We start from the raw sequence: 14627 nt of genomic DNA on the forward strand, positions 1-14627 counted from the left end.
CCAGTAGTTAAGAATCTGCCCTATGATGCAGTGGTAATTGGTTCAATCCCTGGTCGGGGGCCTAAGCTCCCACATGCCCTGGGGCAACTAAAACCCTCCTGCTGCGACTAGAGAGACTTTGCTCTGAAAAGAGAAGGCCCACAAGCCGCAACAAAGACCTAGCACACCTTGTCTCCACACTCTCTCCAGCATTTACTGTTTGTAGATTTTTTGACGATGGCCATTCTAACTGGTGTGAGGTGGTATCTCATTGCAGTTTTGATTTGCATTTCTCTAATACTGAGTGATGTTGAGCATCTTTTCATGTGTTTGTTAGCCATCTATATGTCTTCTTTGGAGAAATGTCTGTTTAGGTCTTTTTCACACTTTTTGATTGGGTTGTTTGTTTTTCTGGTATTGAATTGTATGAGCTGCTTGTATATTTTGGAAATTAATCCTATGTCAGTTGTTTCATTTGCTATTATTTTCTCCCATTCTGAGGGCTGTCTTTTCACCTTGTTTGTAGTTTCCTTTGCTGTGCAAAAGCTTTTAAGTTTAGGTCCCACTTGTTTATTTTTGTTTTTATTTACATTACTTTAGGAGGTGGGTAATAGAGGGTCTTGCTTTGACTTATGTGTGCTGCCTGTTTTCCTCTAAGACTTCTAAAGTTTCTGGCCTTGCACTTAGGTCTTTAATCCATTTTGAGTTTATCTTTGTGTATGGCATTAGGAAGTGTTCTAATTTCATTCTCTTGCATGCAGCTGTCCAGTTTTCCCAGCAGCAATTATTGCAGAGGCTATCTTAGCCCCATTGTATATTCTTGCCTCCTTTGTCAAAAATAAGGTACCAATAGGTGTTGGGTTTATCTCTGTGCTCTCTATCTTGTTCCACTGGTCTATATTTCTGTTTTTGTGCCAGTGCCATACTGTCTTGATGACTGTAGCTTTGTAGAATAGGAGAAAAGGGAACCCTCCTGCATTGCTGGTGGGAATGTAAATTGATACAGCCACTATGAAAGATGGTATGAAGATTCCTTAAAAAAGCTAGGAATAAAACCACCATATGACCTAGCAATCCCACTACTAGGCATACCCTGAGAAAACCTGAAAAAGAAAAACTGGAAAAGACACATGAACCCCATAGTTCACTGAAACACTATTTACAATAGCTAGAACATGGAAGCAACCTAGATGCCCATCAACAGATGAATGGATAAAGAAGCTGTGGTACATATGTACAATGGAATACTACTCAGCCATAAAAAGGAACTGCATTTCGGACTCGTTTGTTGACTATGATGGCTACTCCATTTCTTCTAAGGGATTCTTGCTCACAGTAGTAGATATAATGGTCACCTGAGTTAAATTCACCCATTCCAGTCCATTTTAGTTCCCTGATTCCTAAAATGTCAATGTTCACTCTTGCCATCTCCTGTTTGACCACTTCCAATTTACCTTGATTCACAGACCTAACATTCAAGGTTCCTATGAAATATCATTCTTTACAGCATTAGACTTTACTTCCATCACCAGTCACATCCACAACTGGGCATTGTTTTCACTTTGGCTCCATCTCTTCATTCTTTCTGGTGTTATTTCTCCACTCTTCTCCAGTAGCACATTGGGTACCTACCAATCTGGGGAGTTCATCTTTCAGTGTCATATCTTTTTGCCTTTTCAAACTGTTCATGGGGTTCTTAATGCAAGAATACTGAAGTGCTTTGCCATTGCCTTCTCCAGTGGGCCACATTTTATCAGAATTCTCCATCATGACCCGCCTGTCTTGGGTGGCCCTACACAGCATGGCTCATAGTTTCATCGAGTTAGACAAGGCTGTGGTCCATGTGATCAGTTTTCTGTGATTGTGGTTTTCATTCTGTCTGCCCTCTGAAGGACAAGGGTAAGAGGTTTATGGAAGCTTCCAGATTGGAGAGACTGACTGTGGGGGAAACTAGGTGTTGTTCTGATGGGAGGGGCCATGCTCAGTAAATCTTTAATCCAATTTTCTGTTGATGGGCAGGGCTCTGTTCCCTCCCTGTTGTTTGACCTGAGACCAAACCATGGTGGAGGAAATGAAGATAATAGTGACCTCCTTCAAAAGGTCCTGTGCATGCACTGCCTCACTCATTGTCCCCGACCCTGCAGCAGGGCACTGCTGACCCATGCTTCTGCCAGAGACTCGTGGATACTCATGGGCAAGTCTGGGTCAGTCTCTTGTGGGGTCACTGCTTCTTTCTCCTGGGTCCTGGTGCACACAAAGTTTTGCTTGTGCCCTCCAAGAGGGTCATTGGAAAAGACCTTGATGCTGGGAAAGATTGAAGGCAAGAGGAGAAGGGGACAACAGAGGATGAGATGGTTGGATGGCATCACTGACTCGATGGACATGAGTTTGAGCAAAATTTGGGAGTTGGTGATGGACAGGGAAGCCTGGCATGCTGCAGTCCATGGGGTAGCAAAGAGTCAGACACGAATGAGCAACTGAACTGAACTGATGAAAAGGAACACATTTGAGTCAGTTCTAATGAGGTAGATGAACCTAGAGCCTATTATACAGAGTGAAATAAGTCAGAAAGAGAAATATAAATATCATATACTGACACATATATACAGAATCTAGAAAGATAGTACTGATGAATTAATTTTCAGGGCAGCAATGGAGAAACTGACATAGAAAACAGACTTGTGGACACAGAGGGAGGAGAGGTGGGAGAGGGTGAATTAATGGAGAGAGTAACATGGAAACTTACATTGCCATATGTAAAATTGATAGCCAATGGGAATCTGCAGTATGACTCAGGGAACTCAAACAGGGGCTCTGTGACAATCTAGAAGGGTGGAGTGGTGAGGGGGATGGGGGGGAGTTTCGGGAGGGAGGCGACATGGGTGAACCTATGGCTGATTCTTGTTGATGTTATGACAGAAAACTACAAAATCCTGTAAAGCAATTATCCTTCAATTAAAAAAAATTAAAAAACAAACAAACAAAAAGCCCTAGAGCACCTAAAGAATACTAAAATAATGTGGGAGAAGAGACAACCATTCCTTACTGAAACATTTCTAGTTACACAGATAGATTATCCCCTCCAGGAGGGAAAACTTACTGCTCTGCACTCCCTAAGCATGGGCTAAACTCAGTAACTCATTTCCAAAGAAAAGAGGAGGGGAGGAGAAGGGGAAAACAGTGCAGATCTGACAAACGTAACGTTAATCAACAATCAAAGAGTGACATATCCAGTGGTAAGACACACAACTGTCACAGGTACCCAGATTAAGGAGACAAGCAGGGGGCTTCAGCTCTGTGGTGTCTTTCGCAAAACCCATAGTCTGAACCCTCCTCTGTGCTGTGCTCAGAGTTATAAGTTATGTTTGACTCTTTGTGACCCCAAGGACTATAGCCTGAGAGGCTCTTCTGTCTGTGGGATTCACCAGGCAAGAATACTGGAGTGGACGGCCATTTCCTCCACTCTACATTATTAGAACAACAGCAGACAGACTCAGTTTGGAGGGCCTTGTACCATCCCTGACCAGTCCTTCTCAGACCTCCCAAGACCATGAAAGACCAGGAGAGAATGAGCATTTCCACATGAGCAGAGGGTACTGGGGACACATGACAATGAATGCAGTGTGTGTAGATCATGTATTGCATCCTGGAATCCAAATACACCTTAATGGACAATCTGGCGAAGTCCAAATCCTCACATATTGTGAGGTTGAGTTATTAGTACTGCTCCAAAGTTGTCTGTCAGTTTTAACAAATATTTCAATTTCAACTATTCTATAAATCCAAAATTGTTCCAAACTAAAATTTTATTGAAAAACAACTTGATACAGAGAGCTCAACACGGTACTCGGTGACAAACTAGAAAGGTGGGATTGGGTGGAAGGTGGGGGGAGGTTCAAGAGGCAGGAAACATATGTGTGCTTATGGCTGAGTCATGTTATATGGCAGAAGTCAGCACGAATTGTAATTATCCTCCAATTCAAAATACATTTAAAAAAGCAATCTGCATTGGGAAAGGGTTACATCAGGTGAATCCTCCACTGACCCTGTCCAGCTTGTCACTCTGATGTTACTAAATGTCCCCACCATCCACGGATGTCTCAGAGGACTCTGTGGCACCCTCGGAAGGGCACTGGGCTGGATACATAGCAGTTACCTGTGTTACTCAGCACTCCAAGCCCTGACTCCTCTCCTCACAGGGCTGCAGAGGGCATTGGGGGCAGTGTCTTCTGAAGGACAGAGGCACAGGATCCATGGGCAGGGGTCTCACCACACGGAAGTCCTGCCCCCCAGACAAAGAGCCAGCATGTGCAGCCTGGGCCTTGTGGTGTTCACCTTCCTGCCCAGGAACCTCTGAGACACATCTGCAGCCCTCTGAGCCCCTCGTGGGGTGACCTTCAGAGGGGTGGCCCCCAGGCAACAGGAGTCATGGTGAGGAGGGGCTGCATGGTGGTCAGCTGACACTGCAGCTCAGTCCTTGGTGCCTCTTTGCCAAGAGCAGTTACCGGATGTGAATTCTACTTGGCACAGGGTTCTGACTGTGGTCACACCTTGTGTCCCAACTCAGCTCTGGCCTTCAGCAAACTTTAATCCACTACAGGTGACTCAGACAAAGGCCAGTCAGGTGCCTCTAGCAAAAAGCTACTTGATTCTGACTTTTCAAACATTTTAAATCTTTACCTTATTTATTTTCTCCCAGGCAATATTTGTAATCACATCTATAGTAAATAGAACTAAAAATATTCTTGTTTATCAACTCCAGAGAAATGGAATAGTTCTGCCATTATTCTAACAAACATTGTGCAATATCTACCGAATGCTGGGCCCTCTCCTAGTCCTAGGATGCAGCAGCACAGAGCACAACTCTCGCTCTCCTGAAGCTCTTCATCACCTAAGAGAGAGTGAAAGACAGTGACCCAAAAGGAAGAAGCGCTCTGGGGGAAGATGAAGCACGGGGAGAAGACAGAAGGATGTGAGGGGAGGAGAGGGCAGATTGCTTTGATTATAGGGCTCAGTAGTCTAGGGAAATCTGTGCCCTATGATACTTGAAGATACCTGAGGATGAGGCAATGCATCATACCACCACAGGAGCAAGAGCCTTCCAGGCCAGGAGGGCTCCATGTGCAAAGGCCCTGCTGCAGGAGCACACTTGATCAGGTCAAGAAGCAGAAAGGAGGCATTCAGAAAGGCTAGAAAGGTAGGTATATGTTCATAGAGGCAGCAGCAGTACAGGGCTGGTTGTGCAACTGGCCCAAAGATTGTGGCCCAGAAGGGGCTTGGCTTTTCCTCAAGTGGGAGGTCTGGAGAGGAGATGGTGGAAACAGTACAGAGACACCCAAGGGTCAAAAGAGGTTGCAGAAAACGGATGGACCTAAAGACTGTCATACTGAGTGAAATAAGTCAGACAGAAATAACTTACGACAGAAATAACTTACGACATCTCTTATATGTGGAATCTAAAAAGACATGATACAAATGAACTTATTTGCAAAACAGAAAGAGACTGATGGATTTTGAAAGACTTAGAGAATGAACTTACAATCGCCAGTGAGAATGATGAGGGTAAGGCATAGTTAGGGAGTTTGGGTTGGACAAGTACACACTACTATATTTAAAATGGATAAGGATGGTACACCATGATCAAGTTGGGTTTATCTAATGGATGCAAGGATTCTTCAATGTATGTAAACCAATCAATGTGATACATCATATTAACAAATTTTAAAAATTTATTTATTTTTTAATTGAAGGATAATTGCTTTACAGAATTTTGTTGTTTTCTGTCAAATCAACATGAATCGGCCATGATAAACTCCACAGATGCAGAAAAAGCTTTTGACAAAATTCATCACCCATTTATAAGAACTCTTCAGAAAATCAGCATAGAAGGAACCTACCCGAACATAACAAAGGCCATGTATGATAAACCCACAGGAGATATTATTCTCAATGGTGAAAAACTGAAAGCATTCATTCTAAGATCAGGAACAAGACAAGGGTGCCCACACTGACCACTATTACCCAACAGTTTTGGAAGTCCTAGCAATGGCATTCAGAGGTGAAACTGAAATAAAAGTAATCCAGATTGGAAAAGAAAAATAAAACTCTCACTGTTTGCAGATGATATGGCACCATACACAGAAAACCCTAAAAATACTATCAAAAAATGTACAGAGATAATCATGTCACAAGATACAAAATCAATACACAAGAATCTTCTGTATTCCTGTACACTAACAATGAATACTCAGGAAGAGGAACTAAGGAATCAATCCCATTCACCACTGACATAAAAAGAATAAAATATCTAGCAATAAACCTACCTAAGGAGACAAAAGAATTGTATAGAGAAAACTATAAGACACTGATGAAAGAAATCAAAGATGACATAAACAGATGGAGAGATATATCATGTTCTTGGAAGGGAAGAATCAAAATTGTGAAAATGACTATACTACTGAAAGCAATCTACAGATTCAATGCAATCCCTATCATAGTACCAACTGCATTTTTCACAGAACTAGAACAAAAAATTTCAAAATTCATATGGAAACACAAAAGACCTCTTATAGTCAAAGTAATCTTGAGAAAGGAGAATGAAGCTGGGAGAAACAATCTTCCTGATTTCAGACTATACTACAAAGCTACACTCATCAAGACAATATGGAACAGGCAGAAATAGAAAAATATAGAACAATGGAACAAGATAAAAGCCCAGAAATAAACCCACACACCTATGGGCAGCTTATCTCTGACAAGGGAGGCAAGACTATACAATGGAGAAATAGCCTCTTCAATAAGTGATGTTAGGGAAATTGGACAGCAACATGTATTATAGAATAATGAAATTAGAACACTGCCTAGCACCATACACAAAGATAAACTCAAAATGGATTAAAGACCTAAATGGAAGACCAGAAACTATAAAACTCTTAGAGGAAAACACAGGCAGAAAACTCTTTGACATAAACCACAGCAAGATCCTCTATGACCCACTTCCTAGAGTAACATAAATAAAAACAAAAATTAACAAATGGGAACCACTTAAGTGGTTAAAAGCTGTTGCACAGCAAAGGAAACCATAAACAAGATGAAAAGAAAACCCTCAGAACGTGATAGAATAATTGCAAATGAAGCAACTGACAAAGGATTAATCTCCAAAATATACAAGCAGCTCATTTAGCTCTACATCAGAAACACAAACAACATAATCAAAAAATGGGTAGAAAACCTAAATAGACATTTCTCCAAAGAAGACATTCTAAAAATTAATCAATACATGAAAAAATGCTCAACATCACTCAATATTAGATAAATGCAAAACTACAATGAGATATCAGTTCACACCAGTCAGAATGGTCATCATCAAAAAATCTACAAAAAATCGGAAGAGCATGTGGAGAAAAAGGAAACCTCTTGTGCTGTTTGTGGCAATGTAAATTGATACAGTCACTATGGAGAACACTACAGAGAATCCTTAAAAAATTAGAAATGAAACTATCACATGACCCAGCTATCCCACTACTAGGCATATACACTGACAAAATCATAATTGAAAAAGACACATGTACTCCAATGTTCATTGCAGCACTATTCACAATACCTAGTATATGGAAGCCAACTAGATGTCCATAAGCAGATACAAGGATAAAGAAGTTGTGGTATATACATGCAATGGAATACTACTCAGCCATAGAAAGGAACACATCTGAGTCAATTATAATGAGGTGGATGAAACTAGAGTCCATTATACAGAGTGAAGCAAGTCAGAAAGAGAAAAACAAATATTACATACTAATGCACACATATAAAATCTAGAAAATAGTACTGATGAACCTATTTGCTGGGCCAGAATAGAGACTGATACATAGAGAACAGACTTGTGGACACAAGGAGGGAGAGAGTGTGATGAATTGTTAGAGTAGCATTGAAATACATACATTACCATGTGTAAACAGATAGCTAATGGGAAGTTGTTGTATAGAGCAGGGAGTGCAGCCTGATGCTCTGGGAAAACTTAGGGGAGTAGGATGGGGTGATCAGGTGGGAGAAAGGTTCAAGAGGGAGGGGACAAGTGTATACCCATGAATGATTCACGTTGATGTATGGTAGAAGCCAACACACATTGTAAAGCATTTATATGTCAATAAAAAAAAATAAATTTTAAAGAAATAAAATAGATAACCAATGAGGACCAACTCTAAAGCAAAGGGAGCACTGCTCAATCCTGGATGGGAGAGGAGTTTGGGAAAAAATGGATAGTTGTGTATATATACGGCTGAGTCCCTTTGCAATCCACCTGAAATGACCATAACACTAAATCGGTTATACTCCAATAAAAAAATAAAGTTTAATTCTAAAAAAAAGAAAAAAGAAGTTGCATACAATATTGCAGTGTAGAATGAGGTGCTATTAAAGTTGCCAGGTGGTAGGTAGGACCTGGCCAAGAGAAAAACAGAAATTTCTGGACCAGCACATAGAAGAAGTTTCCAGGCTCCAGATACTGATTCAGGGAAGTGGCCCAACAAAGGCCACTGACAAGATGAAGGACATGGTGACAACAGCAGGACAGGAGCCACCAGAGAGTCTGACCAGGGGCTCAGGGCTTATGCTCTGGTCTGCCTGGCACTAACCCCTGTGAGACGATTCACTAATCACTGATCTAACTGTAAACTGATAAAGTCCACACAATCCTGTTTTCAAGGTCACATGTTGTACTGACAGGCTGCCAAAGGTGAGCATTCAGGAGGTCTGATTTGGGAGCACTTTTGCACTTTTTGGTCAATCTGGGGATTTTCGGTTGTTAAGCTTCCTGAGTCAGCTGTCCCTCCCTCAGAGCCCTCCAGGGGGGAGGACATTGAACCAGTGCCCTCTGTGGACTCAAGGACTAGCATCTTGCCAACACACACAGCTCCTCCTGTGCAGTCCCGGGCACTTTCACACTGTGGCCTGGCAGAATCTCCTGAAAAAATGAAGCATCTGACACAGGGCTCCTGGGGTGAGGACAAGCACAGGTATAAAAGGGCTCCAGGTGAGTAGGGAGCACCTGCCACCGGCACCATGACGCGGGCTGGAGCTCTCCTGCTGCTCTGTGCTGCCTGGCTCCTCATCGCGGGTGGAAGTGAGTGGCTGGGACCCAGGCTCCCCAAGCTTTCTGACACCTTCCCGGGGCAGCACGGAGCATGTCGGGAGGGGGAAGGGAACAGGGTGTTCTGATGTGTGCCTTTCAGGGAGTGTTCCCTTCTCTTTCTGTTTCAGAGTGTGATGACATCTGCCCAGCCTTGAGGGACACTGTTGACCTGTTCATATCGGGAAGCCATGAGGCCTATCTTGAACAAGTTGAAAAGTATAACCAAAACCCTGATGTACTGGAAACTGCCGATACCCTAAAGAACTGTGTTGATGAGAAGTTGACAGCGGAGGATAAACAGAATGTTCTGAGCGCTCTGGTGGGTCAGGCTGTGTGTGAATGTGCCTGTGTGGGGCGGGGATGTCAGGGGTCTGCCTGGCTCTTCCCCGGGAACCTGGGAGCAAAAAGAACCTTATGAATGAGGAGGTAGAGAGGAAGTGGCTAACACCCACAGTGTGGGAAAGGATCCTGCAGGAAAACTCAGTTCAGCCCTGGAGCTCTTGAGCTGGCCCTGACTGCTCAGCTCTGTAGGGCCATAGACCTGGGACCCTCCAGATCCTCCTGATTCTGTGGTATCATCTGCCTTTGGAGTTAGGCCCTCAGCACTGGCTTCCCTGACTCCAGCCTCTCCAGCACAAGAATCTGACTCTTCTGTAATCCATTCACACTGAGTCCTTCCCTTCTCCAAACATCAGTTCTTTCCCTAGTGCTTCAAGTCCCTACTCCACCCCATCTAACACCCACATTTGTCCTTGTTCCCTGGACCCAACAGTTCTCACATGCCTAAAAGAGGTAGCTGGTTCCAAAAGCTGCCCTCCTGCCCTCCCCAGGCCTGGAATGCCCAGAACGAGGATCAGTCGATGCCCAGGGTCAATCCTTCCTCTGCTGCCTTAGAGGTGGTGGGAACTAGCAGCTGCTTCAGCAGCTCTTCAGCTGCAGCAGCTCTAACTGCTCAGCTCTAAGTGTCCAAGGGCCAGAGGGAGAAAGCAGACAGGGATCAGCTCATCCCTGGAGACTCCCAGGTGTCACTTCAGAGCTCTTCCAGGTGGTCCTCAGCAGTCCCCCACTATATCTCAGAAGACTGCCCACAGCCTTCCAGGGAGACCCCACAATCTGTTCCACTAGAGGAAGCCTCATTGGGAAGTATCCACCTTTACCTGCTGATATCCAGAGACCTCCCTCCAAACAACCTGCAGGCCCCTCCCCTTGTTCAGTGCAGCTAATTGTCACGTCCACCTCTGAGGCCTCACCAGGTTTCTGCGCCTTCTCTTACAGAATAAAATATATTCAAGTTCTCTCTGTTGATGGAGCCGTCTCTGCCAGGAACCCAAGGAAGCCACTTGCCTGATCCCTAAGTAGTGTCAGCAACCTGCCACATCCAGGTGTCTGATTATAGAGGATTCCAGCAATAAAAAGCCTTGCAATTCACAGGAGAGTGCTTACTCACTGGATATGGGGCTTTGGGGGCTGGGGAGAGAAAGGACGTGGCCACAGTGGAGACCACCAGTGTGCCTTCCAGCTGCAGCTGGATTTCAGTGCTGTCAGATACTCCTCCACAAATTCAACAGGTGGGGACATGGGTAATGATCATTACATCAGCCAGAGTGTCGATCATTTCTGTCATCAAGACCCACAGGGCATATGCATCATCCACCAAATTTTATTCCTCCCAGCAACCTTGAGGGGTAGGAGTAGTCATCCTCATCTGACAGGGGAGAATCTGAGGCTCAGAGGGGGTAAAGCATCTGCTGAAGAGACACAGCTTCCCCAACCCATCCATGCTAGGGAGACGAGCTCAGCTAACTCACCCTGTGACTGTGTACATATTACAGTCTTTCTTTGGGCTGTTCTCATTTATAAAATGGAACCATCTCTAATCTTCAAGGCTGGGGAGAGGACAAAAGAACGGGTGAGAAGGACCCCTGTCCTAAGCGCCTGACAGGAGAGGAAGAACAAAGGGTCAAGTTTCACGTGCTGAACTCTGTCACTCCTTGGGCCTCAGTTTATCCTAATGCCAACCCCCATTGTGGACTCAGCTGCTTCCACATACAGGGTGAGTTGGGTCTCATCCTCAGAGTGAACGTCTGGGGCCTGCAGATTCTCTCTCTTCCTGTGTCTCTGCTGCCTGTCCACAAACAGGGCCCCATGCTCTTCCTGCCTGATTCTTCTTCACCTGACCCCCACCCCATCTCTAAGAGCTTCTTCCCACCTGACAGCTCCCCTCCAGAAAAGAGTATGTTGGGCTTACCCCATAGGGCTGGGTCTAGGACAGGGAATCTCTCACGTCCTCATGGTGAGGAGGCTTAGGACAGGTCCCCAAGGTGATCCAGAGCAGTTGCTTCTCCCTGTGGAGGGGACTCTGGGGGATGCAGGGGAGGTCTCCTTGCCAAGAGGGACCCTGGGCCCTTGTCTCTGCCCACCACTCCATCCCCACAAGGGTCTGGCTGAAGATGCTTCTAAGATGGAGACCTGCCTCTGTGGGAGCTAAGGTGAGTTGAGCAGGTGTAAGCAGGTCCTGGCACAGGGACTCTTTTCCTCATCTGACCCAGGATGTGTATTCTACCTCTACCTCCCACCTAACAGACATAAAAGCTCCAGGCCTTCTGAAAGGACAGTTGTCACCCCTATGAGTTAGGTGCTTCTAACAACATCTTGAATATAGACTCACCCTGCTCTGCAGTGAGTGCACAGTTGTTACGGGGATCCATCCAAGGATGCGGCAAAGACAAGTGAGGGGCAATTGGTCCTCCTGGGACATAGAGAGTCTGTCTCTTGGCTCTTGCTCAGCTGCACAGAACTCCTGGGGCTGCTGGGGAGACACCTTCATATTGCCCACTGCCCCCTCCCCTCTCCCTGCCTTCCTCCAATCTACAGCACCCTTATCTAATCTGGGTTAGTAGAAAAGGCAGCATCTGATTTCTCCCAAATCCTTTTCTGTCTGACATCCAAAACCTCAGATGGGTGGAAAGGTAACTATCAAAAACTTGTGGCATTTGACCTCTGATTCTCACACGAATCTCCCTCTGAGATCATAGAAGCTCCACCTCGTCTCCACCTAGGCCAACCTGAGTTCACCTGCAGCTGTGGGATAATCCCCCACTGCCGACATTCCCCTCCTCAAACAGCAGCATCTGCCCTTCCAGCTTGGTGGATTTCTCCAGCACTTGGGAGCTTGCTGAACAAAGCTCAGTAGAAAGTGTGGGGAGTTCATGCCCACAGGGCAACCCTCAGACACTACAGACCCCAGCCTCCTTGATTGCTGGTGTGTCTCCTCAGAGGTGAGCTCTACACTATCTCTTAAAGGCCTCCAGGGGCCTAGAGCTCCACCTGCCCACCTCCGTGGCCTTTCTCACTTGGGTGTTCACTGTCCTTAGTTCCTCACTTCAGCACCTGACATCACCTCTCTAATTACCTGCATACCCCCAAGTCCCTGTCTGGGTCTCCTTTGTTGGGAACATAAAGTCTCATGGTGTCCTATGTCCATCTGCCTGTTCATGAAGGAGAAGAATTCAAGTGGAAGATGCTCAGTGAAGGCAGCAGGAGGAAAGGAGAGGGAAACCATAGTTTAAGCTTCAGAGGCATCATCACCCTACACAGAGAACAGGAACCCTGATGCAGGAGGGAGATGCTCTCTAGCCATGTATTTATCTAAGGACCTTGCACTGAGATATTCTCAAACTGCCCTGACATGGTGTTTTGGGGGTGCACCCCCTACCCATCCCATAGGAATCTAATGGGGATTCCAGGCAGAAGGACATATTGCCCCATCGATCAAGACCTAGTAGCCAGAAAGTCAGAGAGAGAGATGGGAGCAAGCTCTGAGTGCCAAGACAAAGGCAACAGGACTGAGACAAGCCCCCCAAAAGGAAAAGGCCAGAGTCAGGCAATAGTTGAGGACAGGGCTTGCCTTCATGATTCCAATGAAGACTGGCATAGATACACCCACTGCTTCTGTGTTGCCCTCATACCTGGAAGTTTCCTTCCGATTTCCTTTTGAAAAATATTCTACTACATTGACTATAGTTTCAGTGGTATAACATATCTCCCCTCATCCTTAGGCTGGCAATACTCATGGACTCAGAACATAGGATACCCAGCCGGGGCATCAGACCCAGTCATCTGAAGCAGTGCACATGGAAGGACAGATGCTCTCTTACATGCCCCAAGAGGGACTCCTCAGGACGGCACAGAGCTCAGCAGATCCTGAGGGGTGCTCAGCACAGGAAAGAGTTGACAGAAACACATCTTCCATTCAGAGGACACTGTAGAAAATATATGGATGGATTCATCTTGTCCATTCCTAGATTACTGAGGTAACTGCTAACTGACTACTTTGCTAGATAAATAGGTCCCATTTGTAAAGTTTGCAGGGCTGCACACAGCTTCATGCATGTGGGCACCAAGGACACAGAAATTGGCATGGGCAATACAGCATAGTCAGGTGAATAGGTCCTGCTGATGATAGCAGGACCAGCCCAGATTCACATCATCACTGCTTCTACCACAAAGGCAGCTCTGAGCAGACACACAGGGCTGGCCCAGACTCAGGAGCATCTTCCACACTCAATCTGTGAGGGTTAAGCTTATTCTACACTCTTTCAGAAGAAGCATGGAAGGAATATAATAAATCAGAGTGATACCTAAACCATCTGGACTAATGGTCTGTGAGAAAACATAAAGAGCAACGGATAAGAGTGCTGAGGAAGCCCCTAAGGAAGAGAGACCTTGATGGGACTTCCCTGGTTTTCCAGTGGTTAAGAATCCACTTCCAATGCAGAGGATGCTGGTTTGATCCCTGGTTGTGGAATGCCACATGCTGTGGGGCACCTAAAACCTGTCTGCCACAACTAGAGCGAAGCCTGCGCACTGCAACGAAAGTTCCCATAGACTGCCACAAAAAGATCCCTTGTGCCACAACTAAGACCAAACAGAGCTGAAAATAAATAATTAAACAGATATTTTAAAAGGAGAGAGAGAGAGAGAGAGTGCTTGCTTCAGCCACACATATATTAAAACTGCAACAATACAGAGAAGCTTAGCATGGCCCTTGAACAAGGATGACAAATAAAGTTGTGACGCATTCCATATTTTTTATGCACAAAATAGACATCTAGCAGGAAGCTACTGTATAGCACAGGAGCCCAGCCTGGCACTCTCTGATGACCTAGAGGGGTGGAACTGGTGATGGTGGCGGGAGGTTCAAGAGGTAGGAGATACATATATGTGTGTAAGCAAGAATACTGGAGTGGATTGCCATGCCCTTCTCCAGGTGCATATATATATATATAACTACTGAAGTGTAAAACTATATATATTTTTAAGTTTATTTTATTATAATGCAAACATAGCCTAGTATTACAAATATATATAATAAACTGCATAAATACAACCAAGCAGAACCCTAAGAAGTCTTTCCAGAATAGACCACTCCCTACCATGTCCTCCACACGCCTCTTGTCTGTAGAAAAACCTGTCTCCTAGGCTTTCCCCAAGTTCCAAAGAGTATATTTATAATCAG

At 45.0% G+C, this 14627-nt stretch overlaps 1 protein-coding gene and 1 non-coding gene across 3 annotated transcripts in view; one reads left to right on the forward strand and one right to left on the reverse strand.

Moving 5' to 3' along the window:
• The window catches only part of LOC145515802 (uncharacterized), a 230318-nt gene that overhangs the window by 69055 nt on the left and 146636 nt on the right, over positions 1-14627 (reverse strand). The gene's annotated exons all lie outside the window — the stretch shown is intronic.
• LOC145515916 (U6 spliceosomal RNA) lies at positions 14097-14201 on the forward strand. Its single transcript, XR_014061123.1, has one exon. It is a non-coding gene; the product is annotated as a U6 spliceosomal RNA (small nuclear RNA).

The sequence above is a fragment of the Giraffa tippelskirchi genome, chromosome 7 (assembly GCF_054371585.1).
Source record: "Giraffa tippelskirchi isolate mGirTip1 chromosome 7, T2T-mGirTip1v1.2.pri, whole genome shotgun sequence".
NCBI lineage: Eukaryota > Metazoa > Chordata > Mammalia > Artiodactyla > Giraffidae > Giraffa > Giraffa tippelskirchi.